This window comes from Cupressus sempervirens, chromosome 3, assembly GCF_028749045.1.
Source record: "Cupressus sempervirens isolate cs-2001-9-10 chromosome 3, ASM2874904v1, whole genome shotgun sequence".
In the NCBI taxonomy this organism is placed as follows: domain Eukaryota; kingdom Viridiplantae; phylum Streptophyta; class Pinopsida; order Cupressales; family Cupressaceae; genus Cupressus; species Cupressus sempervirens.
Window position 1 is genome coordinate 141,879,032 of NC_143120.1, and position 25,796 is coordinate 141,904,827.

The 25,796-nt window shown below is 35.0% G+C and overlaps 1 pseudogene; it reads right to left on the minus strand.

Annotated features, from left to right (window-relative positions):
* Positions 1-6,929: 6,929 nt before the first annotated feature.
* LOC149565155 (uncharacterized) lies at positions 6,930-8,721 on the minus strand (annotated as a pseudogene).
* Positions 8,722-25,796: the final 17,075 nt, after the last annotated feature.

Below are 25,796 nucleotides of genomic sequence, written 5' to 3' on the forward strand. Positions count from 1 at the left end.
AGTATAGAATTGGGGTCTTTTAGGGGTGTCAAGTATTTCAATAATAGGGGTTAATCCAAAAGATGACTTTGGAGGATATGCAATTCTCAGTGTACTGGATTCACCCACTTTCCTTTTTCCAAGTATCTTCTCCAATTGAGGTACCTTGTTTTCCAGCTCAATTCTCCTTTTTACGTCTTGATTATAAGCATCCACCACTATTTCATATTTACTGTGCATATCAATCATTTCCTTCTCTTCTCTTTCTACAGTGGCCAAGGAAAATTTAGAATAATCCACATTCATGTGGGCTGCCTATACATTTGAAGTATCAGCAACTCTCCTTACAATGATACTCCTTATTAGTCCTGAATCATCAGGCTGTGATGAAGTAGTCCTGGATCCTCTTCTCAATGACCACATAACAAGGGCAGCTTGATCATTGCTCAATGTTGTACCCAAGAATTCCTCTTTATTTGGATCCTGTAGTCCTAAATTATTTGATACAGAATTAAAAATTAATGCATCAACAATATCCCAATTGGGCAATAATAAAATATTTGCATTTTTTACCATCTGTCTACCCTCATCAAGGGTTATAATCTAGAACTCTTGCATCATTTGTTCCTTTATTTTATTTTGAATGGAGGCCTCATCCATTTCTGGATGCTCTGTTTTCATATTCTTACACCTTTGCTCAAAAATGTGCATGTTTACCCTCCATGCAAACTGATGGAAAGCCCTAGATCTTACAAAACTGTTATCAGACAAAAATTGCTGATTGGCTTGTTCCAAAACAAGGTCCAATTCCCTTCCTCTGAAATCTACTACAGTTAATTCAAAACTTGGCACAGGAGGTTCCTGGGGGTTCCCTTCATCAATTTCTGCTTGTGTAACAAAAATTTCTCCTTGTGACCCCATTTGTTCAAATTGCTCATTGGTGAGCTGCTCTTCCTCAATTCTCATTGGAGTTTGAGAAGGTGAGTAACTTTCATCAGGGGATTCTTCTTCCCTTATTATTTTTCTTCTTTTGGGAGAAGGTTCAGGGGGTCTTTCTTCCAGGACAGTACTGGTAGATTCAACTACCTATTTTTCTTTGTGTACAATGGGCATCTGTTGTCGAACAATAGTATATCCTGTCTTCTTTCGTACCACCAGTGGACCTATTCCAATGTTGGGGGTGAAACCCAATTTTCTCATAACGTCTCTGGCTTTATCTGGAAAAGAATCAATAAAATGTTGTTTCTTCTCATTCATTACTTCCATTATCTCAGAGAAAGTACTCATGAGCTTATTTATCTTATCTACATTGGTTGCAGCATTACTAAGAGGACTGTAATCTTTGTCAAAACAATTAATAAACTCCAAAACTTTTGAATAGACTCTCCATTTTTCTTTCTTTATTTCTTTCTCATGGAGAGAATATTCATTTTTTATTATATCTTCAGGAAAATAGAATTCATGTTGAACTAGACGAAGCTTGATTCTAAGTCTAAGAGCAGAGTTAAAGAAACCTTTTGTATCACAAAAATGAGCATGAGACACTGCCATCTTATATTTATCCAAAATTTTGTGGAGAAAGATCCACCCTTCTTTAGTTATCACAAATTGGTGGGCTATAGTGCAAGTAGGAAAAATTGATCATGTTCCCCTTTTGTGCAAAAAGGCCTCCTCCACTCCTCCCAACTGCCATAGAAATTCAGCTATCCCTACCTTTAAAGGTACCTGATAGGGTAGTACATGGGGTGTTCCTTTGAATCCATAGACCCTAATGACAGTTGAGATTGAATATGGGATAATATCTCCCCAATTATGCGAAACTTTTAGACTATGGGGTTTGTCCATAGGCCTAACAAGATGCATTAGTGCCTTAGGAATTCTGGGATTATCACTCAATATGAGGCATCTTAGTTTGGAGGCAAAGTGCCTATCAAATCTAACAAAGCTAGCATTTTCTGCTTCCCAAGTCATGTCTACACTCCATAATTGGACTGGCACTGCCTCCCCCTCTTGTTCCCTATTTAAAACCATTGCTTTACCAAAATAAGTGGCCCCTTTAAAAAGAAACATATGCATCGATAGGGAGTACTGACCCCAAACCTTTTCCACCTTGCCCTTTGCAATCCCCACCAATCCCTGGTGAATCTGATTAGCCAAGTAAGATGCAAAATCAAAAATTATTTCCACACCAAAAGAGGAGATTTGGGTGATCATATACATGAAGCTCACCAGAATAAAATCTTCTTTGCCCTCTCCGAAGACTCTACACAGGGTCCTATATATCTCTACTGCCCTGGCATTAAAGCATGATTTCTTGAATGGTTCTTTAGAAGACGATGTTATGGTTGGGAGGCCTCCAATTCGGCCTATGTGGGCTTTCAGTGCACCTTGTCTAACTACATCCCTTTTGGACATATATTCTTTTTCTAACTCTATCAAATTAATGGGCACATGATACATAGTGAGAGGTCCCAGACTGAAAACCTTCCTAATCTCCTCGGGACTGATGGTAACTAAAGCCTCACCATCCATTCTTCTCACTACCTTAGTGGCTTGGTCATAATTTTTTGCTATAGCTTCAAGCAGGTCAAAATTCATAAACACACTGAGGACAACAAGCTTTCCAAGATCAAAATTCCATATATTGGCATGAGGGGCATATAACTTCCTTTCTGCAAACCATTTTTTGAATAAACTCAAACCAGTTTGAGAAGTTTGAGCATCCTGAACCCAATTACGCTTATCATACAATCCATCAGCTATCCTTAGCTTAGGGTTCAGTGAGGTTAACCTCTTAACTTGCACTATTTCTACAGTAGACTCAGGAAGCAACTCAAGCAAATCATCATGGACATTTCTATCCAAGTAGTTTATTGCACCTGAAAATCCCTTCTTCGGAGGCATCTTGGGCTATCTTTTTAGAACTTAAAAGCTTACGAAGATTATGGTAGTATTACTTGAATTCTATCTCTGTTTTCCTCTGTATTCCTGCAAATTTTCCACGAATAGACAACTTGACAATTTTTATCAGACCTTGGCACGCTTTTCTTTCAGTAATGGCTTCTACACAAGAATGGCTCCAAATCTTTGCTCGCATGAGATGAAACTGATGAAATCTCTCTGTATTGTACTATGTTTTTCCTCACAGATTAAGCTTTCTTGTCTAATTAATACAGAGAGTGGCACTACATTTTTCATTTAAAATTGCATCGTCGATCTTCAAAGATCCTACGATCATGTGGTGCAGAGAGAAAAACTAGGAGTTGTATTTGCCATGTCAGTTATTTTACCTAATGAGAACTTTCCACGTACATAATTCTTTCTTTGATGGTGCTTATATTTGGACCCACTGATGACTGAGAACATGTGTCAGCATGTCGCTACTTTGTTATGCATAAAGAACGAGCACCTTGCCATAGCAAAGCGGCAACAATCGTTGATCTGATTCAGAAATGATCGAAAGATATGCTACAAGGCTTCTTAAGAAGGAAGGCGGCGGGCCCAACTCGCTATGTCGCTATAATTATCTCCCTTGCAACTCTTCATAGCGAGGAGACAAGAGCCGTTGATTACTTACCAAATCAAAGGTGAGGAAAAAGCACAGGATCTCCTAATTTATATTTGCTATGTTGCATGGCTTAACAAGAATGCAACTTGTCATAGCGAGGTAGCGAGCTCCGTTGATCCACTTCAAGCTGACGTTCAGGATTTTTTGTACATTCAGTCAGATAGGCATTAATGAGAATCAGATCTCTGCATAGTTGGCACATGTCAAAATTTACCATAGTCATTTATCATTCCACGTCACCAAAGATCTTGCCAATCTTTTACCATTTTACGAGGCCTCACTAACTCGCTAACAGTGAAGCACCTAAATTTTTTGATAGCGAGGTAGCGAGCTCTGGCACTTAAAAGGATTTCATGCTGAAAAATGCAAGGGTTACCCAGTAATCACTTATGTCAATTAAAACTGATTCTGACAATGGTATTTATGACTGGTCATGCCACCTGGTGTAATTATGATACAAGAAAGATGCAATGTCATCATCTTCAGATTTTCACGTGGCCTCGCTACTTTGCTAATGGCGAAGTGCCTGATTTTTCTGATAGCGAGGTGGTGGAACATCCGGAAAAACCATCATTTCGGCTCTGATGTCAAATATTCTAGTGGGTCCCTATCCTTTTTGGACGGTAACTTGCAAAGTGTACCTACACAATAAATCATTTAATAAGCAAATCTCTGATCGTCGTATCTTCACTTTACAGTCCCGCCTCTTAAAATACTCAACACTCGTTACCTCGCCATACTTAATAAGCATGCAACTTGTCATAGCGAGGTAATGACAACGGTAGATCTAGTCGGATCTGACGGTTGGGAAAAATAGGAAGAAAGGTAACCCGGGAGAAAGGAAAAGGAATATGACAGCATATTCGTCTCTTTTGAAAATTCAAAATTTCACTCCTGAAAATTTATGAATAGAGATGATATAGGGTTTACATGATGATTATTTCTTATGGATGGATTATCCAAAACCCTATGCTTCACTTTGGAATAGAACATTTGACTTTTCTATGATTTAACAGAAAACTTCTTCTACACAAAAAGTCAAACCAACTAGTAGCATCATGTAAAGAATGCATGGTGGAATCCTCAGATGCTGGTCTTTTCCTTGTCTTCCTTTGGCCCACTAGAGGAAAAGGTGGGGGTAGTTGGTTTTCATAGGAAATAATGTTATTGTTAGATATGGAGTTTTCAACCCTAGCTCGAGTAATGTGGACATTATTAAGTTGTTGTGACCTAGTCATGGCTTGGTCACTTAAGCAATAGTTAAATGTACAAAGCCCGCCTCTTCTAACCCTGAATTTTTGAATAAAATTTGCACAAAAGATTCAAGTGAGAAAATCTGTCATGAAACATTACCTATTACTCTTGTAAAAAAATCACAAGCTGTAATTTGCAAGCACAAAATCTTGAAATGCAGTGGTGAAGAATGTTAGCACTGTAAGTGATGGGTGTGATAAGTGGATGAAACATAGGAATGGTTCTGCAACTCCAGATTGTAGGGAGAAAAAATAACCAATGGGGTCTAGGTGACAAGGTGAAAGAATCTTCACAAAAGAGAGGAGGCTACAAGGTGAGTGTTCATCAGCTATGATGATGGGGACACCCATTCAACACAGAGGAGTGGCAGAAAGAGTTGGAAGAAGGTTAGGACACTTTGTAAGGGGAAAAATCAAAGAAAGCTCCAAAATCATTTGACATGATTATTTGATCCATACCAATGGTGGTGTAAAAGGTTAACTTCTTATCTATTAGCTTATTTGTGTTGTCCTTTGCTTTGTTTTGAATATGTTTATGGGTCCCACTCTAATTGTAAAATTGGGATGGTGTTTTCCCCTGTTGTAACCTCCCCTAGTCTAGGCCAGGCTAATTCCAGAGCTAAATTAATTAAATAAACAAAATATTTTACCAAAAAAATAAAATATATTGGTTGTAGGGAAATATTTACCACACATAAGCTATGTTGATTTTTAATTCAATTAACCTTTGGCAAACAATCATATCTTTCAATAACCTTAGCCTACTAATACCAGACTTCCCTTGCTAAGGTTTGTGTAAATTTTACATTCCATTATAGAAAAACTTAGGCAAATACACTGGAAGACTTTGTGATTTAATCCTAAATTGAGCCTTTGGATACACTGTGACTTAAAAAGTATATATAAACAATAGTGTGTCATCACTCACTGATGCTTACAAGCTATCTTACTCAATATTTTAATTTCTCAATGCTTGCGTTTTGAAGAGAGTGAGATCTAACTAGTGAAGTCATATAAAAGCAACATCTAAATACATATGTCATTCCCTCCTACAAAACATCGCCATTCTTTTCTAGAATTAAAGTCAAATTCACTATGTTGATTTCTCATTCAATTAACCTTTGGCAAAAAATCATATCTTTTAGTAACCTTAGTCTACTAATATCAGACTTCCCTTGCTAAGGTTTGTGTAAATTTTACATTTCATTACAGAAAAACTTAGGCAGATACACTAGAAGACTTTGTGATTTAATCCTACATTGAGCTTTTGGATACACTGTGACTTAAAAAGTATATATAAACAATAGTGTGTCGTCACTCACAGATTCTTACAAGCTATCTTACTCAATATTTTAACTTCTCAATGCTTTCATTTTGAAGAGAGTGAGATCTAACTAGTGGAGTCATGTAAAAGCAACATCTAAATACATATGTCATTCCCTCATGCAAAACATTTCCATTCTTTTCTAGAATTAAAGTCAAATTCACTAGCTAATATTAAATATATGTAATCTACACTATTTAGTATTTTGCAAATAAAATCCATTCAAATTACTCTGAACTAGCCCAGGCACCAATCAGTTAATCCATGTCACACTTTCATCATTGGTTTCAACATATGAATCCTTCAAGTATAGAACTGCCACAAAAAAAATCATTGGGCAAGCAAAAATTTGAATCATTTGCAGAGTTCATTTTTGTTTCTTTGATTAATCCTAGCATAAGTGAAAATGAGAATCAACTCATGCAAGATCTCCTCCAATAAGAAGTAAGTCTCCACGTGGAAGTTCTTTAACAATATTGTTGTGGCTTACTTGAAGGGAAGGTTGAGCAAGTAATCAAGCAACACTGTATGTAGAATTGCCACCATCCCCAGTGTCTTCCATGAAGTCAAACCATAGTCCTTCTCTTGCACTTAGATGATTAAAATAAAACCTTCCTTTGGGTCATTACTCTATGCCTTAGTCATTTCTGCCTAATCAAATAAAGCAACTATAAATTATCACACAAAGTAAGACTCGACAAATTTTAAAACATGGCAATTAATATCACAATTACTTACTACAATGAAACAGAATAACATAACAAGGTTACAAATTAAGAAACTTTGATATATTGAGTACACATGCCTACATCATTCATATATCAAAGCATCCAAGAAACAATGTTATAGATACCAAAAGATCAAATGTTTTCTTGAACAAATCTACCGATGTCCTGAAACGATACACTCTTGTCATCTTGAATCACTAACACAAGCTTGCTCAGTGGCAAAAATAAACCTTGGAATTAGTGGAATAGAGTACATACCCTGAATACCAAGGAACCATGTCTAAGAAATTCAGAGCTGTAGATGCCTTCCGAATATCAAAAACTAATGATGACTGAGGATGTGTCAAAGCCCATCTAAAAATACAAATTGAAACATAAATAATGAAATTTCACAAAAGTCAAGATAAAGTGACAAATGATAATTTCAAAACAATCAACCTTGTAAAGCAATTTTCAATGTGACATACCCAGTTGACCTTTCAACTACATAATTTGCAATGTATAATCCTATAAATGTTGCCCACAAAGAAAACATAGGTGAGATTATGTCAAATGACTGCAAAAGAAACATATGGTTAGTAAAGATACTCTCATTGACCAAATTTTATTTAATGGTATTAGATTTCCACAATCTATAAATTTAATCATTGTTGTTTCTAGATTAGACCATCTGTGAATTTCTGAATAGAAAAACTCACACATGATCTAATCCAGAAACAACAGTAATCCAAATTTATTTGTTTACTTCAAAACATACTTAAGTTGTAAAGATTAGTTGTTACTTTGGAACATAGTTTGTCCAATAAAAAATATAATTGTAAATTGTGTATTCCTAGATTGGAGATAAGAAAGTCACTCTCAGATAGATAGCCACTTACTTGACCATAAGTAACCCATTTGGAAAATACTAGGTAGTCACTTGCAGATCCAACATATGCAAGCCAATTAGAGAAAACTTGCTCCTTCAATTCATGTACTTGTGGCCACCCTTTTATAAATGTATCCATAACAAGACAAAAATCTTTGCTTCCAAATGATTTTGTTCTAGCTGGGGCTCTATTGCCACAATAGCTATAAAAAACACAATGTGCTATGCTTAAAACTTGTAGCAACAATAGACAAAATTAACTTAATCATAAGAAGAAAGGCTTGGGTTTCAATGCTAAACCTATCATATCAAAAAAATTAACATATGATTAGTTTCAGTCAAAAAATAGCTCTTACAACACTATTTTGCAGAATGGTAAGAATATCAGGCCGCTTTCCTACAAAGTGTGCAATGAGGCCCATATACCACAGCCCAAGAAATGTAATATGGAAAACCAAAAGAGCCAAGAAAGACAATACAAATAATGTCAAAAATAGAGACACATCCATTTTGATGTCGACTCCCATTGACTGCATGCTTGGTAAATGATACATGCCAACAATTAAAAGCCACATCACATACCTACAATGTGTAAATCCATTCCTTAGTTCAGAACTTTTTTAAGCAAGGAATATTTGGAAAAAAATTTCACTTAGCCATATAAATATTATCCAATAAATTTTAAGCTTTAAAACACATAATTTATTTCATATTTGAAAATTTATGCAGTACCATCGACTGAAGTTTAAGTAGCTTGGCTGAATGGTTCGTCCCAGGAAAGGAGAGGAAAAGAAATAGAGAAAACCAAAGAAACATGCATATATAGACCACCACTTTATATTTTTTTTATCCAACTTGTGAATAAGAGTTTGGAAGTTATCAACTAATATGAAGAAAAGAGAACCAACCACAACTACAATCATAGCATGCTATGAATGTTCATGTGGATAAGGGTATCTGTGCATAAGAATTGTTGTCACCTTCTCCATTTTCATTTGCATTCTATATTTTCCAGCATATGAATCAATATGATAAATTAAACTAAATGAAATTTTAATGTTGCACTATGGAACAGTAGTGAGATTGGATGAATTGAAATTCTTGCATGATAAACAAGTACAAATGCAGAAGAGTACAAAATTGGAAAGTAGGGATCAGTAGAATAGTAACTAATAAAGAAGTGCAATGAAAAAAAAAAGGATTCCCATGCATAATCTCATGTACTAAAAAATTCAATAAATTTTAATTAATGGCATTAAATTGAATTTAACAAAAAATTATTGTCTAGACTCTAAATAGAAAACAAGTCAATGGCACAATATAAAAGATGGGGTCGTATCACATAATTAATTAAATAGATGATAAATAGGTAGAAATTAAAATGGAGCATTGTTTCTCTAAATTTTACCAATTAACTTAACATGGATGCATTACATGAAAATTGACCAAAAACATTAATAACTCACATTTATGAGCTAGTTATGTGAAATGTTAAACAAATCAACAATACATGAAGTCGGCAGTGTATATCCAAAATAAGCTCATAGAATGACAACACCATCAACAGTCTAAAATTTTCTACCATCCTATCCACCAGTTTAGAAAGAGTTAGAAATACTTCATAAAATTATTGCAAATGAGAATTGTCAAATAAGAGAATAAATTTTGTATTCACTGTTCTTACTCCTTTCTAGATATGATAGTTTCTTTATGTAATCTATTCTGTAGGTGTTAGCACAATCACTATCACACTCAATATTTTTGAAGCAGATATTATATGAGAATAACCTAGCAACAACTGGCCATGTCATCTTTGTCTATCCCCAATATATATAAATCATGTCATTAATGAGCTCACAACATAATATAGCACCAAGCATTGAACAACAAAGAATATACAATAGAATATTCTACCAGCAGTAGAATTGATTAAATAAATTGCAATGTCTCATTTTTTTAAATAAAGATAAAATAACAATAATATAATATAATGTAATATAATTACAAGTCAATTAAGTTAATGAAAGGTCAAGAGATAAATAATGAATAGTTGACACTCCCTCAACAAGAAAGAAGAGTTCATTTTAAAGGGAGGAAATAAGAAAGAAGGAAGCAAAAAGAATTAAGGGGAAGAAACAAATGAAGTGACTCAAAGGGGTAGCAAAGATGAAAGGTCATGACCCTTTCAAAGGGTAGTAATTGTGGAAGGTTCTAGCCATTATGAAGAGGTGTGACTCTCCCTCACACTAGAGGATATAAAGGGGAAAAAGGTTTTGTTTAAGGAGGAGATCCAAGGGAGATAAGATAAGATAAAATATTAATGTCCAGCAAGAGACCACAAAAGGGCCTAAGGGAGTGAAACTACAAATAGAGGCCAAAAGACAGCAAGACCACCAAACAGTGTCCAAGAAATATAAAACCAATAGAGCAAGAACCAAACAAAGAGAAACAACAGTATGCAAGAGAGACCGTGAAACCACAAAACAACCAACAGTTCATACTTGTCAAAAAGCAGCTCAAAACCAAAGGATAACTATCTATATGTGGAGAATTATGAACCTGTTGTTGGATAGAACAGTGCCATAGTCACTGATGGTGTATGTGTGTATGATCTTTGCATGGTTGCACCAATTTGATGTGAGTGGCAGGGGGCATAGTAATTGACAGGCTCTTAGATCACTTGGTTCCTCTAGGAGAGGTAAATGGAGTGAAGAAGGAAGTGATAAGCTAGTGAAGAGCTGTAGATCCAAAGGGGGAAAACTCCTGAAGAGTGAGATCCTAAATATAGAAGGCCTCCTAGAGATAGAGTGCAAGGAACCACTGATCATAATACCTGAAGAATGAGGATAGGGACCTGCAATCTCTAAATAAGCAATGGGGCCTCCCTCAAATCTCATAGTAGATCGGACAATAGAATAGGAAATGGGTCTTAGTCTCAACCACACCCATATCACAACACTAACAAATCTATTCATCTCTGCTAGTTTGGTGTTCTGCTTGGATACAAAGATCAATTTGGGGAATAATATATTACTCATAAGGTAACAATGAAAAGTAGTGACTCAAAATCCTTATGGAAGGCAATGACCCTCCCACCAATAAAGGAGGGTTTCATCTAAAGTTTAAACATTGAAAGGGATACAAGTGATGTGAATCTAAGTGATAAATAATCAATACCCAACCAGCAACTAGTACTCATTAAAGGAAAATTTAGAGTTTAAGGCATGACTAGATCAAACAACAATTAACAGTAGTCCCCTGCATGAGAAAAATATAATCATCAAGTATTATCTAAGAAATTAGGATGAAGAGTGCACAAAAGAACTAATACTGATTAGTAAAGATTGACCTACATATACATCCAAGAAATTATCTTTAGATAGGAAATTTATCAATATAGCTATTGAAAATGGAATTTCTTATGAACAAGTAATTTTTTCAAGGGAAGAAAATATTGGACAATGATCATAAGTAAATCCTATTATAAAAAAGAGTATCCTAAATGCATTGGATCTATTCATAACATATTTCTTACAGCCAACCATTTAGAAAAAATTGAGGGGAAAGCATGGTAGGATGCACAAAGACTGTCACCCACAACTTAACCCTAGAGTAGAACAACTAGCCAAATCTTCGACCCTGTGGCCCACAAGCAAACCAACTTGGCATGGGCTACTTAATTGAGGGAACCATGACTATTGTATCTTCCAAAGAATTTAAAAATAAATTACGAATCCAAGATGAATTGGTAATCAATTCCTTGAATAACCTCTTTTTATGATTCTCAAGAAACTTGCTAAATTTATACATGTATATATGTATATTGCTAGTTACTTTTTAGAATTTCCTGATTCAATGGACAATCCTCTTGATCAATCCTTTATTAATGGTCTAAAGTGCTGATCTTTTCTTATTCCCATTTGATGATTTTCATATTTAACTTCTTATTTGCTTTGATTTTGCTCGATTAATTGGTTCCTTGATGTTTTATGATTCCTCCCTTTTTTATTTTTAGACATTTTGTCATTAATGCCAAGTATATTGTTAGCACAATAGAGGAATTGTAGAGGTTTGCAGATTGAAATGGCCGTATGATGAACATTGTTATCAGGTAGCAACATCTAATCAACTTTGCAACACTCCTCACTTCCAATGTCCCCTCAAGAACTTCCTTCCAGGCTACCCAAGTGCACTTAATGCTTCCCAAACACCATAACTTCTTCCAAGGCCTCAACCTTCATTCTTCCTTCATGAAACATCTTCTTATGGCTTAACAACCATGTTCCATTCATAACTTCATTCTGGACCACTAATCTCTTACCCAACACTCACATCTAGCCCTTAAAGCTAGTAGCCCTCACCAGTCACTAATTTGGGTTTTCCTCCAACTTTTCCAAACCACCAAGGAAACTCAAATGTGTTTTAGATACCCTTTTGGGATCTAAAAATCCTCCCTAAGTTTCAATACCATCTCCTTTGGACCATACCCAAGATCCAATACCCCTAGCCTATCCACACTAGGCCTAATTCCTCATGTTTAGAAAACAACACACATCTCCATTCATCCCTATGACTCCAAAGGCTGAAGTAGTCTTTCCTAATGTTTCAAAACCATAGATTCTTAGGCTTTTGTGACTTTATCCCATACCCATTTTCCTAGCCACTAAACCCTTGATTTTAGGGATATACCATGAGGATTTGATCAAAAAAACTATTCCAGATCACTCCAGGCCAAACTAATTTCATAGACACTTCAATTTATGTCCCAACATGAAGGATTCACCCCCCAAACATCTTCAAACATGAAATGATCCACTGTCTATTAGACTAGTGTGTAATTCGAGCTAAACCTCCATCAGCAATTACCATCCAACACTACACTTACACCAAGTTTTCCCACTCTCCTACATTTGGTTAATATAGTACAAATAAATTATCAAAACCTCATTCTCTCCCACTAGTAACAGTGACTATAGGTGGTAGGAGAGAATCTACATTGGAAACTTTAGAATAAGTACAGTTGACTGTGCCTAACCAATCACTGGTTTGAATGCACCAGTCTATTATTCCTTACTCAACCCGCAATGAAAATTAAAAGAATGTGTGGAAAAGATAACAAAAATAATAAAATGTTCTCACATTAAATATTAGTCAAAATGCATTTGATACATCATAAGAACTCATTGTTCCATGGAATAGAGATTGAATTGTAGAGAACATGATTATTTCATTGATTAAATTTTTTTCACAATGCCTTGTCTCACCACCCCAACTCTACTTCTCCCCAAAACACTCAACAAATCCCTTATAAATAACTAAACAACAGTAAATAACCACTACTATCTAACTATCTAACTATTACTAGTTAGTTATAAACTAAAATTTGTTGTCTAAGTTGACACAAAGTGTCAACTTCGACAACTTACAATCATATATGCCTTTAATATATTTCACTAACCTTTTCAAAGGTTTTATAACTTCACTAACCCTTACAAAGACACCTAAAACCCTTACAAGCTTTACTAGGCCTAAATTGCCAATATGGCAAATTGTAACTTTTGAGCACTTTTAGTGCTTTCACAACTTTTAATTGGCCTTAGAGGCCATATTACATTTGTTTTAGACCTTATAGGCCTTTAGATCCCCAGAAAAATTGACCTTTCAATAGCCTCCTAGGTGCATGTTAACATTACAATTCCCTTAACTTCAATACATGCCTTTATAGTTTAGTCTTCAAAACATCAATTACAAAAATGGACCATTGGTCCAATTACATTCAAAATTTGATCTTCCTAGATCATTAAACCAAATGACCCTCTCCACACACCCTTTGCTAGGGTGCGTTACACCATCGTGTGTATGATAAAGATATATCATATAAAATAACAAGGGATATTATATGTAGATTTATAATGTCTATGGAAGACTTATAAGAGGAACAAGTGCACATTTGAAAGGATAATAAGGGCAGACATTGAAGGATAAAATGTGCTGATTTGGGAAAAGGATAAGTGCAAACAAGGCAGATTTATATGAAGCAAATATAAAAGGCACAAATATTAACAGAGTTTGTAAAAGGTGGATTTGAGAAGATCATTGAAGAAGCAAAATGCAAGAAGAAATGTATAAGATTTAAACAGATTATAATGTCCATCATTTGCTGAAGATAGCAACATTGTCAAGGTGAAATTTCAGACTTAAGTGAAGTTGGTTCTTTTGCTTCGAGGGTTGGAGCATATAATTTTTTTGAGAGGTCGCTAGATGAATATTATGACCCAACTAAAGAAGAAATATTTTTATAATGAAATGAACCAAGACTATTGTTCTGTAACTACTGCTCCAATCCATAAATGCCTATTCAAAAATAGGTAGCATTGATAAAATGTATAATATATGTCTGAAACGGTGATTGATAAGATAAAATCCATAAGTACGAGATATTTTAACATAGCATATCAGGATTTAATTGTGTGATTTTTGAGTCAAACTCATCGATACATATTTAATGAAATGAATGGAACCCATCTCTCATGAGAATGAATAGAACAATTAGCACTCATTGGATCTAGGTGATGCTCACAGAGGTGAAGCACCAAGACTTCTCAGGAGGTCACCCATCCCAGTACTACTCCAGCTCTAGCATGCTTAACTACATAGTTTCCTCCATGGCTAAACCCACTCTGCTTGCAACTCCATTTGCAAAACCTTCACTAAGTGTTGTACATTATGAACCATTCATTAGAAAGCCCCTTAAGCTCATCAACTTATAAGTAGGAGATATTTTTCCATAGCAAGTCACATTGTGATATTGCTATCAGTATTTAACTGTGTGATTTTTGAGTCAAACTCATTGACCCATATTTCATGAGTAGTGGTTCACTGAACCCATCTCTCATGAGAATGATTGGAACACTTAGCACTTATTGGGTCTAGGTGATGCTCATAGAGGTGGAGCACTGGGATTTCACGGGAGGTCACCCATCCTAATACTATAGCTTGAGCACACTTAACTACAAAGTTTCCTGATAGCAATATCATAATTTAAAAAAAAAAAATTGTTAACCCTTATATTTTGTCGCAATAGCTTGCTAGTTCATCTACACTTGTGAGGAATTAGATCACACACTCCTAGATCTACTTAGTAAAGTACAATTGGCTATACTAAAAAAAAGAAAAGACTTGGTTTACGTGCATTCAAATCTACTGCTCCTTAAACAAAATGGCTAAGAGGGGACACAAGGGACTAAGATAATAAGCCCATAACATATTGACTTAGATCTTCCACTTCCCACTTTTCTGCACTTGATGTTGATGATGACTATGGGCAAATTTGTGGGCATTGGAGTGCTAGTGCCAATGCTAATGCTAGTGGAGCCCTATTTGTGGTTCTTCTAATTTACCACTACCTATATCATCTAATATAGATGGTGATGATATTCTGTAAGTCCCATATTATCATTTTTAAAATGATGACTCACTATTGACAATTGACATTATTATTATTTAATTTTAATATATATTATAATATTTGAGTTTCACTAATATATCATTAGTATTTTGAACTGAAATACTACTGTAAATATGCATATTTTTTATTTTATATGTTTTTGTATTGACGAACTCAACACTAGATTCTTTTTGATAAACTCCTCAAACTAGACCTATGAACTTGAACCCAAACCACTACAAAGGCTAGTAACTTAGATTTTAAGTAAACAATCTTTGAGAAATTATTTCTTTATGTTATGGCCCCATCTTGAGCATTGTTTGCTCTTGTGGGTTTATGCATACATTGTAGGAGTATGTTGCCTTTGTTTGACTTGTTGTAGAAAATTATCTCCTACTCATCAATTGATGAGCTTAAGCGGATTTCTAATGAATGGTTCATAAGGCACAATATTTGGTGAAGATTTTGTAAATGGGGTTGCAAGCAAAGTGGGTTTAACTAGAGGAAACTCTGTAGTTAAGTGCACTCAAGCTGTAGTAGTACTAGGATAGGTGACCTCCCGAGAAGTCCTTGTGCTTCACCTCTGTGAGAATCACCTAGATTCAGTGAGTGCTAAGTGTTCCATTTATTCTCATGAGAGATGGGTTTGGTGAACCACTACTCATCAAATATGGGTCAATAAGTTTGACTCAAAACTCACACAGTTAAATATTGATAGTGATATCACAATTTGACTTGTTGTGGAAAAATATCTCCTACTTATCAATTGATGAGCTTAAGGGGCTTTCTAATGATTAGTTTATAAGGCGCAACACTTGGTGAAGATTTTGCAAATGGGGTCACAAGCAGAGTGGGTTTAACCATGGAGGAAACTCCATAGCTAAGTGCACTAGAGCTAGAGTAATACTAGGATGGGTGACCTCCTAGGAAGTCTTGGTGCTTCACCTTTGTGAGCGTCACTTAGATCCATTGAGTGCTAAGTGTTCCATTCATTCTCATGAGAGATGGGTTTAGTGAACCACTACTCATGAAATATGGTTCAATGAGTTTGACTCAAAAATGCAGTTAAATCCTGATAGCAATATAACAATTTGACTTGTTGTGGAAAAATATCTCCTACTTATCAATTGATGAGCTTAAGGGGATTTCTAATGAATGGTTCATAAGTCATGACACTTGGTGAAGGTTTTGCAAATAGGGTTCCAAGCAGAGTGGGTTTAACCATAGAGTAAACTCGATAGTTAAGGTGCTCAAGCTGGAGTAGTACTGGGATGGGTGACTTTTGGGGAAGTCCCAGTGCTTCACCTCTATGAACATCACCTAGATCTAATGAGTGTTAAGTGTTCCATTCATTCTCATGAGACATGGGTTTGGTGAACCACTACTCATGAAATATGGGTCAATGAGTATGACTCAAAAATCACACAGTTGAATCCTAATAGCAATATCACAATTTGACTGGTGCAAAAATAACTCTTATTTATCAATTGATACACTTAAGGGGCTTTCTAATGAATGATTCATAAGGCATAACACTTGGTGAAGGTTTTGCAAATGGGGTTGCAAGTAGAGTGGGTTTAACCATGGATGAAACTCCATAGTTAAGTGCACTCGAGCTGGAGTAGTACTGGGATGGGTAACCTCCCAAGAAGTCTCCGTGCTTCACCTTTGTGAGCACCAACTAGATCCAATGAGTGCTAAGTTTTCTTTTCATTCTCATGAGAGATGGTTTCGGTGAACCACTAGTCATGAAATATGGGTCAATGACTTTGACTTAAAAATCACAAAATTAAACCTTGATAGCAATATCACAATTTGACTTGCTGTGGAAAAATACCTCCTACTTATTGATGGGGACACAACCCAAGCACAGAATGGACATAATAGAAAAGGGGAAAATTTTATTAACTATGTAAATATGCTAATACATTCAGTATAGAGAAAAAAAACTTCAAAACATGCCCTATGGGCTTACAATAGCATAAATTTGGAGATAATTTCTCCTTTTAGTACCTCCTCTCAAACTCCATTCCCAACTGCCTTTTACAATGCCAAAAATGTTCTTAAATAGACCCTAGAGGGTTAAGGATTAGGAATAAATTCTAGAAAGTGCTAGTTAGCATTCACTGACCAAATAGAAGGCTCTAGAAGTCATATTAGAAGTCAGCACAAAATTAGAAGAATCCAAAAATAGTAACCGAACTTTCGAGAGGCATAACTTTTGAACCATAGCTCTGATTGACGAACTGTTTACATTTATAGAAATCTCTAAAAGTGCTCTATAGCCCTATGGATGAGCTTTGATCCTCCCCCATTTTTTGGCCTTGTTCAAGGTCATTTAATTCCCCTAACCTGACTTTGAAGCATTCTTAAGATGTCTCCAGAAATAAAAAAACTATGATAACTTTCAAATTGTGGGGTCTTTTGACCTGATTCTTTTTTTGGAATGCTCTAAATTACAATGAAAAACATATGACCAATTTACACCTTCTAGTTCACCAAAATGATGGCTCAATTAAATAATCCTATTTTTTTTGGCATTTACACATATCCCAAGGTGATTAAAAACTCTAACCCAGAACACTAACAGTGGAACTGTGAGAGTTGGAACCTTTATTTGACCCAAATGGGTATCCCAAAATGAAAACACATGAAATAGAAACTAAGTACATTTTTTTGGGTGACACATGATTGCCCTTATACCTCTGGATGCTCCTTCATCACTTATGGATTGTATCTTATCAATCACTATTTTGAACATATATTATACATTTTATTAATGCTACCTATTTATGCATAGGCAATTATGGATTGGAGTAGCAATTGCAAGAAAGTAGTCTTGGTTCATTTCATTACAAAAATAGTTCTTCTTTGGTTGGGTCATAATATTCAACTAGCAACCTGTGATCATTTTTTCCCATTGACATTCTCAACAATAGAAAATCACACAGAATCTTTGCGTAAGTCACTTGACCTGATTTGAATGAAGTTCTTATGTATTTGATCAAATTATCGTGTGTTGTTTTTCAATTGATTATAAGTCTTTCGTTATCTATTTTCAATAGTAGTAGTTACATAGAGGGGATGCAGGGATATGCTGATAAACTTAAAAACATTTGGAAAATGCTTTTTTATAGTGAGTAGCTACCTCTGCTCTTTGAAGAGCTATCCTTGAGTTTTGTTTTGTGCTGCTGATGTCATAGACACACCTACACAACCATTTGTGGAGCTTTCGTACAAGAAAATTTATCATATGCAAGGCTTCCTTAAATGTAGCACAACACAAGATAGAATGTAGATATGAAAATGCTTCTTGTTCTAAAATGGCTGCATAGAGTGTTGGATTTGAGTAGCCCATCTACAATTTCATTTTTTTCACACAAGTTGTAGTAAATAGGATTAAAAATTTGGGATAAAGTTCTGGATGCTTGCTGGGAGAGGTGGTTTGATTTAGATAGTATGAAAAGAAGATAATGAGTTCCAATCTTAAAGTCAATATATCAGATCAAAAGATCAAAGCTTACTGTATAGAGAATGATTCTTTTCCTATTCTATGTATATACATGAGAAAAGATGGGCAAAATTCACAGGAAAGTACCGTGAATTTTTTAAATTCTTTTCAGTGGTATCTCCTTTGGGTACTTTTCTTTGAGAGGTTTGCTGCAAGTTTTGTATTTTTCCTCATGGTATTGATTCTATTTGTTGACACATAAGGCAATGATCTACAGTATAGTAGATAAAAGCATTTACCAGCTACACTTAATGCATTAAGAGAAGATTTATTGCAATTCAAGTGCATGCAATAATTTTTATGAGTTGTTTGATTTGAAGGGACATTTGACATTAGATATTTAGGTACTATCTTCCATCCTACCATATATCTTTGTTTTTGGCCTAAAATGTAAAAGAAGATCCAAACTACTTACCCGGATTCTACTTCCAAGGACCAGCCAGAGAAACCAAAGATTTGATGAAGATCCACACTTATCAAATGCATAGATTATTTCCTCCAAACAGAGCTTTCTTTCCTCATCTTGTGACCAATTCTTTGTTGCTTTGTGACCACAATCTTTGAAGTGAAAAAGAACTTGTTTGACATAGAGTGGATGCTTACCATCATGACAAGTGCTTTCACACAGGTGACCGCATTAGAGAAGAGCCCTACAAGGCCATGTGCAGAATAGAGGATTGAAAGAAGATGCATCTTTAATGCATAGAACAAAAGGAGGGTCACAAGGATGTCTTGGACAAGGAAGATATATTTCCTCACTCAAACAATCATGTTCTTTGAAATCTAACAAGTTGTGATTGCCACAGAAATATAGTGCTCCTCTTGCTCGCGATACATAAATGCACAACCTATTTTTCTTAGCCAAATATTTGATATTTCTACCATCATTGGATTTTACAATGGAAACAAACACAATGTTATTCTTTGAACCCTGAAACCCCAATAGTAAAACATCAAACAACTGCATTGACAATGAAATAGGGAATTGATCTTTTTCATTTTCAAAAAAATATGAAGCCTGTGTTGGTCAACATTTTGACCAAAATGGGTATGGATTTTAAAAAATATATATTTTTCCTTGCATATTCTGACCAATCTAAAACCTTTTAATAGATGGCCGAATTTTTTGGTCTAAAAATGGGGTCAAATGTACTAGTGTAGAGACACCAAAATGTAAGAGAAATGTGGAGTGTACCTTGAGAATAAGAGTTAATGACTTATCCCAGTTGTCTTGCAAAATTTTACAAGTGGAGAGTGCCACTTGAACTTCTACTAAAATTTTAATCATATGATCTACAATAGAAAAATTGTTATCCTAGACCAATGTCTTTGAATATGCAATATGTTTATGCATTATGTCCATAATTGGAAGGATCATGTTTTTTATATCTATCAATGTGGACCTAATCCTGGCTTCCTCTCTTAGCAATTATGCCTGCATATCTGACAAAAAACTCAACTTAATGTGATGTGCTAAGCTTGAACTAGGATCAAGCTATAGCCTTTGAGCACTAGCCTTCATATCTACATCAATCTTATTGAGTTTCTCTTTTATCTCCTTGGTCAACTCGATAACATCACATAACTTAGCAAAAAGTGATGTCATATTGGAAAAATAATGTTCAAGATTACCCAAAATTGAGGATAGTTCTACCTAGTTAATGGAAAAGTGTTGGGCAATGTGCTCAAGCAGCTTATTATCAAATTTTTTTCTGCCTTCTCAATTAACTTTTCTTGGCCAGATGTATCCTCATTGAACTTATTGACCACTTCTTCCAATTGTAACAAAATGTGTTGTGATGAATCCATATCAACACCTATAGCCTCAGTTATTATATTCTTAGCATTTTCAATTATTCTAAATTTTCTATCTCTTTCAGCTCTTAACTACTTCTACCTTGCCTTTTGTTCCAAAAGCTGACTGACCAGTCTCATTTCATCAACTGTAGTAGTATCTAGATCTAATTTGGTAATAAAATTTCCTTGTCCAAATCAATGTCTTCATTAATTTCCTTAATAGTAAGTAGAAGTTTTAGAGGTGTCCTTGGTTCTACTTCTGACCTTACTACCTTGGACTTAGAAATAGAAACAATTATAGAAATAGCTAGACTTGCACTAAAAACTTGAATAGGTCCAACTGAAGGAAAATTGAAAGAAGTGCTAACTAAATCCAAAACTAATGTGCTATCTAAAATTGAAGTAACAATAGGTGGAGTACAAGATGGAGTACTTACAATAGAAGAATTGACTAGAACAAAAATTGGTGCTAACAAAGCTGTAGTAGTCAAAACTGTAGAACATGATGGTGAACTTATTGTACATGTTGCTGATGAAGTTGTCAAAATTTTAGAATTGGATGCTTCACACACTACAAATGTAGATGAATTAGGAGTTGATGAAGAGGGTTTTAGCTTGGTAGATGAAGTGGTAGACACTTCTATTATTGATACCTGGAGCTAAGAGGTAGCAAATAGTGACTGAATAGATGATGTGTCTATTATAGTTGTGATCACATTTGCTAAAGCTATCTCCAACCCAAATGATGTGGTAGACTTTGGTGGAGAATGAGGAAGGGAGGCTATAAATTGTGTTGCTATTCTCACTGGATCACTTCCTTCATATCCTTCCTTGTCTTCCTCATCAATTTCTCCCTCTCTCTCTTCTTCATCATCCTTCATCACTTCCTAATAATCCTCAACATCAATTCTAACACATGGAGTGTTATCTTCTTCCTCATTGTCACTGTCATCCTTGATTTCCACTAGGTCTTCATTGGGATTGTGCAAATGATAGATGTTCTTCCACATGTTTGTTGCATCCCTAACTACATGCTCAATGTCTTTGATAAAAATCAAACATGTATGGAATCTAATCATCATTTTACCTTCATTTTCTTTCATTTCTTCCTTAACCTCTATATTTGAAAGATTCAAGAGCAATTACCTTAGTGATTGTTCGTATATGTCTTTAGTTGTTTGTACAGCCGATTCCCACCTTGGCTTCAATCTAGCCAACAATTCATATGAAATTTGAGGGGCAATTTGATCTAGGGAATATTTCAATTTTTCCATTTTATTGATCACTAACTCCTAATTTTGCATCTTCTCAGCATCTGTTCCTGGCTCAAACTTTAAGGCTTTGAAGTTTGTGATTCCTGCTCCTTCTTTCATATATTTCAACCTTTCTTGGAAGGTAAGTAGAGGCTTGCTAAACACAACTTCAGTCCCACCTTTCTTCTTTGATCTCCTTGTGAATATAGTTGTGGTCACCTTGGGTGGCTTGGTAATGATTACCCTACCCTTCTTTTTCACTAGCTCTACCTCCTTCTTAGATTCATGCTCTTCTTCTTTAGATTCTTCTTCATCCTCTCCTTTTCCCTTTGTAAGAATGAGAGGGCCACTTGTAGTTTTCAACTTGGCTACCTACCTCTTGCCTTTGCTTATAGCCAAGGGTAGCTTGATTTCAAGCTCAATTCTAGCTTTGGCCTCTTCATAGGTTCCAAAGATAGGTAACTTAGGATCTACTGGTTCATTTACTAGTGCTTCAATAATATCTTTGGTTTTATCAATGTTAACCTCATATGGAAGAGGTTTCACCCATGCAATTCTAGGCCTAGCTGTCTAAATATATGCTCTATCATAGTTAACCATAAAACATACATCATTTTTGTAGTCTTCAACAAGCTTGGGAGGAATCGTAAACTTGTTGTTCATCTTCTCCTTGAAAAATTCAAAATAATTATCCATAATGCTATCAAAATTTTCAGCCATTTTTGCAATGAATTCATTAATCTGATACAAAATTGGAGTGTCTTTCCTCCATATAAGTGATCCTTTTGATGGGAAAAACTTTTAAACATAAAAGAAAAGACATGTTAACAAAGAACCAAATTTATAGGGGTTGTTCTTTGATGTCCTGATACTATCCATGTTTTTATTTAGTTGCTTCAACAATAACTCTGACAGATCAAAATCCAAATTCTTGTTTACAACCTTATATGCCAAATCCACTACCTCACATGGCACACTATTAAAATGATTAGAGCTATAAATCTTGTGTACAATTACATGGATGTTGAACCATAATTCCATGTCAGAAACTATACTAATCTTCAAACCTCTACCATCCCACTTGGCTAGGATTTTGGTGGTTTTGGCTTTGCTCAGCATAGGGAGACCCATAATCTTATGTATCATTTTCTTTGTGATTAATACTAGCTGCTCCAACCACAACTAACCATTATGCACACAACTAAGAATATACCTAATCCATTTAATCTAGAAGCTCCTTGTCATATGTGGGATATGGGTTAACACTTTGACTTCTAAATGCTCATGCTCAAGTTTTAGCAAACCATCAACACACATTTCTCCTAGGGTACTATCCATCTCTAGTGTTCTAATTTCTTGAACAGAACACTTAAAATGAGTGTGAATATTGTTAATGAGGAGTACCTTGGGAGGAATTTGTGATTGAGCTCCATTTGGGTCAAGTGACTCTGCAACTGCTAGTATGAACTTGAAGTTTGGTACTTTATATTCCACATGTTTTACTGACATCTTAGATCCTCATTTTTCCTTGTTGCTACTATTGCTTCTAGATGCCATGGTTGCTTGGTAAATGAGAATTTTTTTTTGAACAAATCTTTGCTACAAATTTGCTCAAGATTGCTTGGATGCACCTAGAAATCACTTTGCTCTATGTATTTTGAAGTTGCAGTGAAAAATGAAGTCAAATTCTTCCCTTTTTGATGAAAATTCTCCATTAATGCTTGGTACCATAATGATGTAGTGCATGATAGACTGTCATTCACTCAGTGTGCTTTTTAGAAGCTTGTGACTTGGTGATTGAACAAAACTTTTATTACTCCTGACCTAGCTCAGTTGAGTCTATGACTAACCTTGCTTAGTATGACCAGATTTCTTGTAATCCCTCTGTATCTAAAATACTAATTTGGATCTTCTACTTCCTTGCATTTGGAACTACTCTAGATATGACTTGAAGATATAGTTCCAATTTCTCCTTTAAGAATCTAATTGGAAATGGAGTCAACCACTTCTTGAGTGACATGACCATCATTTGAACTAGCTTGCTTAGTAGATTTGGAAATTCACTACTATCTCATCTATTTTTTGATGTTATCAGCTTTAGCTTTCTTTTCATCTTCAACCTTTCCTATGTTCATGTAGTTCTTAGCTATATGACATGGTTTAATGCATGTATAACATCTTACTATTATATCCTTCTTTCTCAAATGATGTCTTGCACAGTTTATGCCAATGTGTCCATATTCTCCACAATAATGACATCTACACCAAGTATTGTTGTCCCAACCAAATATTGCCTTTACAAGTTGTTCAACTAGATTGAATGGTTTAGATCTGCATTCAGATGTCTTGTGACCTTGTTTCTTGCATTTGTGACATTTACCTTCAAATTTTGGTTTCTCCTTGCATTCATTAGCTTTATGACCATGTTGACTACAATTGTAGCATTTTCCATTGAATTTTTCATTTTCATTGCTTCAACATTTTTTTGATGTATGACCTAACTTACCATAGTGATTGCAAACTAGGTTTTTGATTCCTTTGGGCACCTTGCTTAGAAGATTCACCTTCTTCTTTGTATCCAAGTCCTCCTTTACCTTGTTTCCTATAGAGATTATGCTCACTTTGCTGATTTAATTGATCCATGTCTACTTGAGATTTCGTCATCCTTTCATTGAGTTTCTTTTTAGAAATTAGATCAGCTTTCAATCTTTCATTGGTTTGTCTTTTAGTGATTAAATCATTCCTTAAAATTTCATTTTCAGACCTTAGATTCATGATTTCCTCATTTGCATTGGAGAGTTGATTGACAAGGCTTTCTTGCTAAAAGAATTGACTTTGAGTTTCATTATTTCTTGTCTCCAAGTCTTTATTTTCCTTATTCCTTTGTTCCAATATTTCACATAATCTTATTGACTAAATTTCTTGTTCTCTTTTCAATTTCTTTACCTCTTCTTGAAGAGAGCCATTCTTTTCTAGGAGTTCTTTGATTGCCTCATTTTCTTCAACTGAACTACTTTAGGGGAAAAATTCTTCAATCTTTTCATCAACATACTGATGGTCATTCATCTATTTTGCAAGTTCCTTCCTTCTTTTTAGGGATTGGAAAAGATGCTCTTTTGCTTCCTTGAGTTGAGCTATGGCCATTTCCAGATCTAGCTTCTCATTATGAATAGCTTTGTCAAGTTTTAATATCTCCATTGTTCTTGATCTTTGCTCAATGTCATGTCCCCTTTTCGAATAAATAAAAATAATAAACTTTGCTAAGGCAGGCAGGCTCCAAAAAGGTGAAGTTTTGGCAAAAGGGGATAATCTTTGGAAACCAATTGACTAATAAATAAAAATTATTATTAAATTATATTTTATTAACCCCTCTTGAATGTGAGTTAGGGTTATGCCCTCTTTTAAGGGGTTTGGAGGCATTTTGGGCTCATTCTAGAACTTGATTTTTGCTCATTTCTTTGTTATTCTTCAGAGGCTGCCAAACTTGTGGAGAAGGAGGCCAGAGAATGGGAGTTTAAAATTTTTTAGAAAGGTAAGAATGGGAGTTTGAAGCCATTCCATGTGCATGATCATGCAGAGTTTTCCTTTGTGCTGAACAGTGCAGATTTGTGGTTTTTTAGGTGTATTTTTTGTAAGAGTTTGGTGTTTCCAGTTGAGTATTTCATATCAGTTTGGGTTGTTGCTGTATTTTAGACTTTTAGATGTTAAAATATAGCTGAATATATGTACTTGGTCATGATTATACTTCTGTGATATATTTTTAGTATTTTTGTGGTGTTTTCGAGCTATTCTATGTTGTTATCGGGAGCCCAATGAGCATTTTTTTTATCCTCCATTTGGAAGCTATTGTGTGCATGTTATATAGATCTAAAAATGTCATTTTTTAGGCTGTTATGCTGTTGAAATTTCTATAAAAATTTTCACTTTCAGATTTACTAATAACATGTGAAGCTGTGAAGTTTTTGGCACTATTTCTGGCATACCCGATTTGGGGTTTATTGAAAAATTGGTGGATCTTTGAAAGATTGGATTTTTGATCTTAAAGATTTGATTAGAGGATTGAAATAT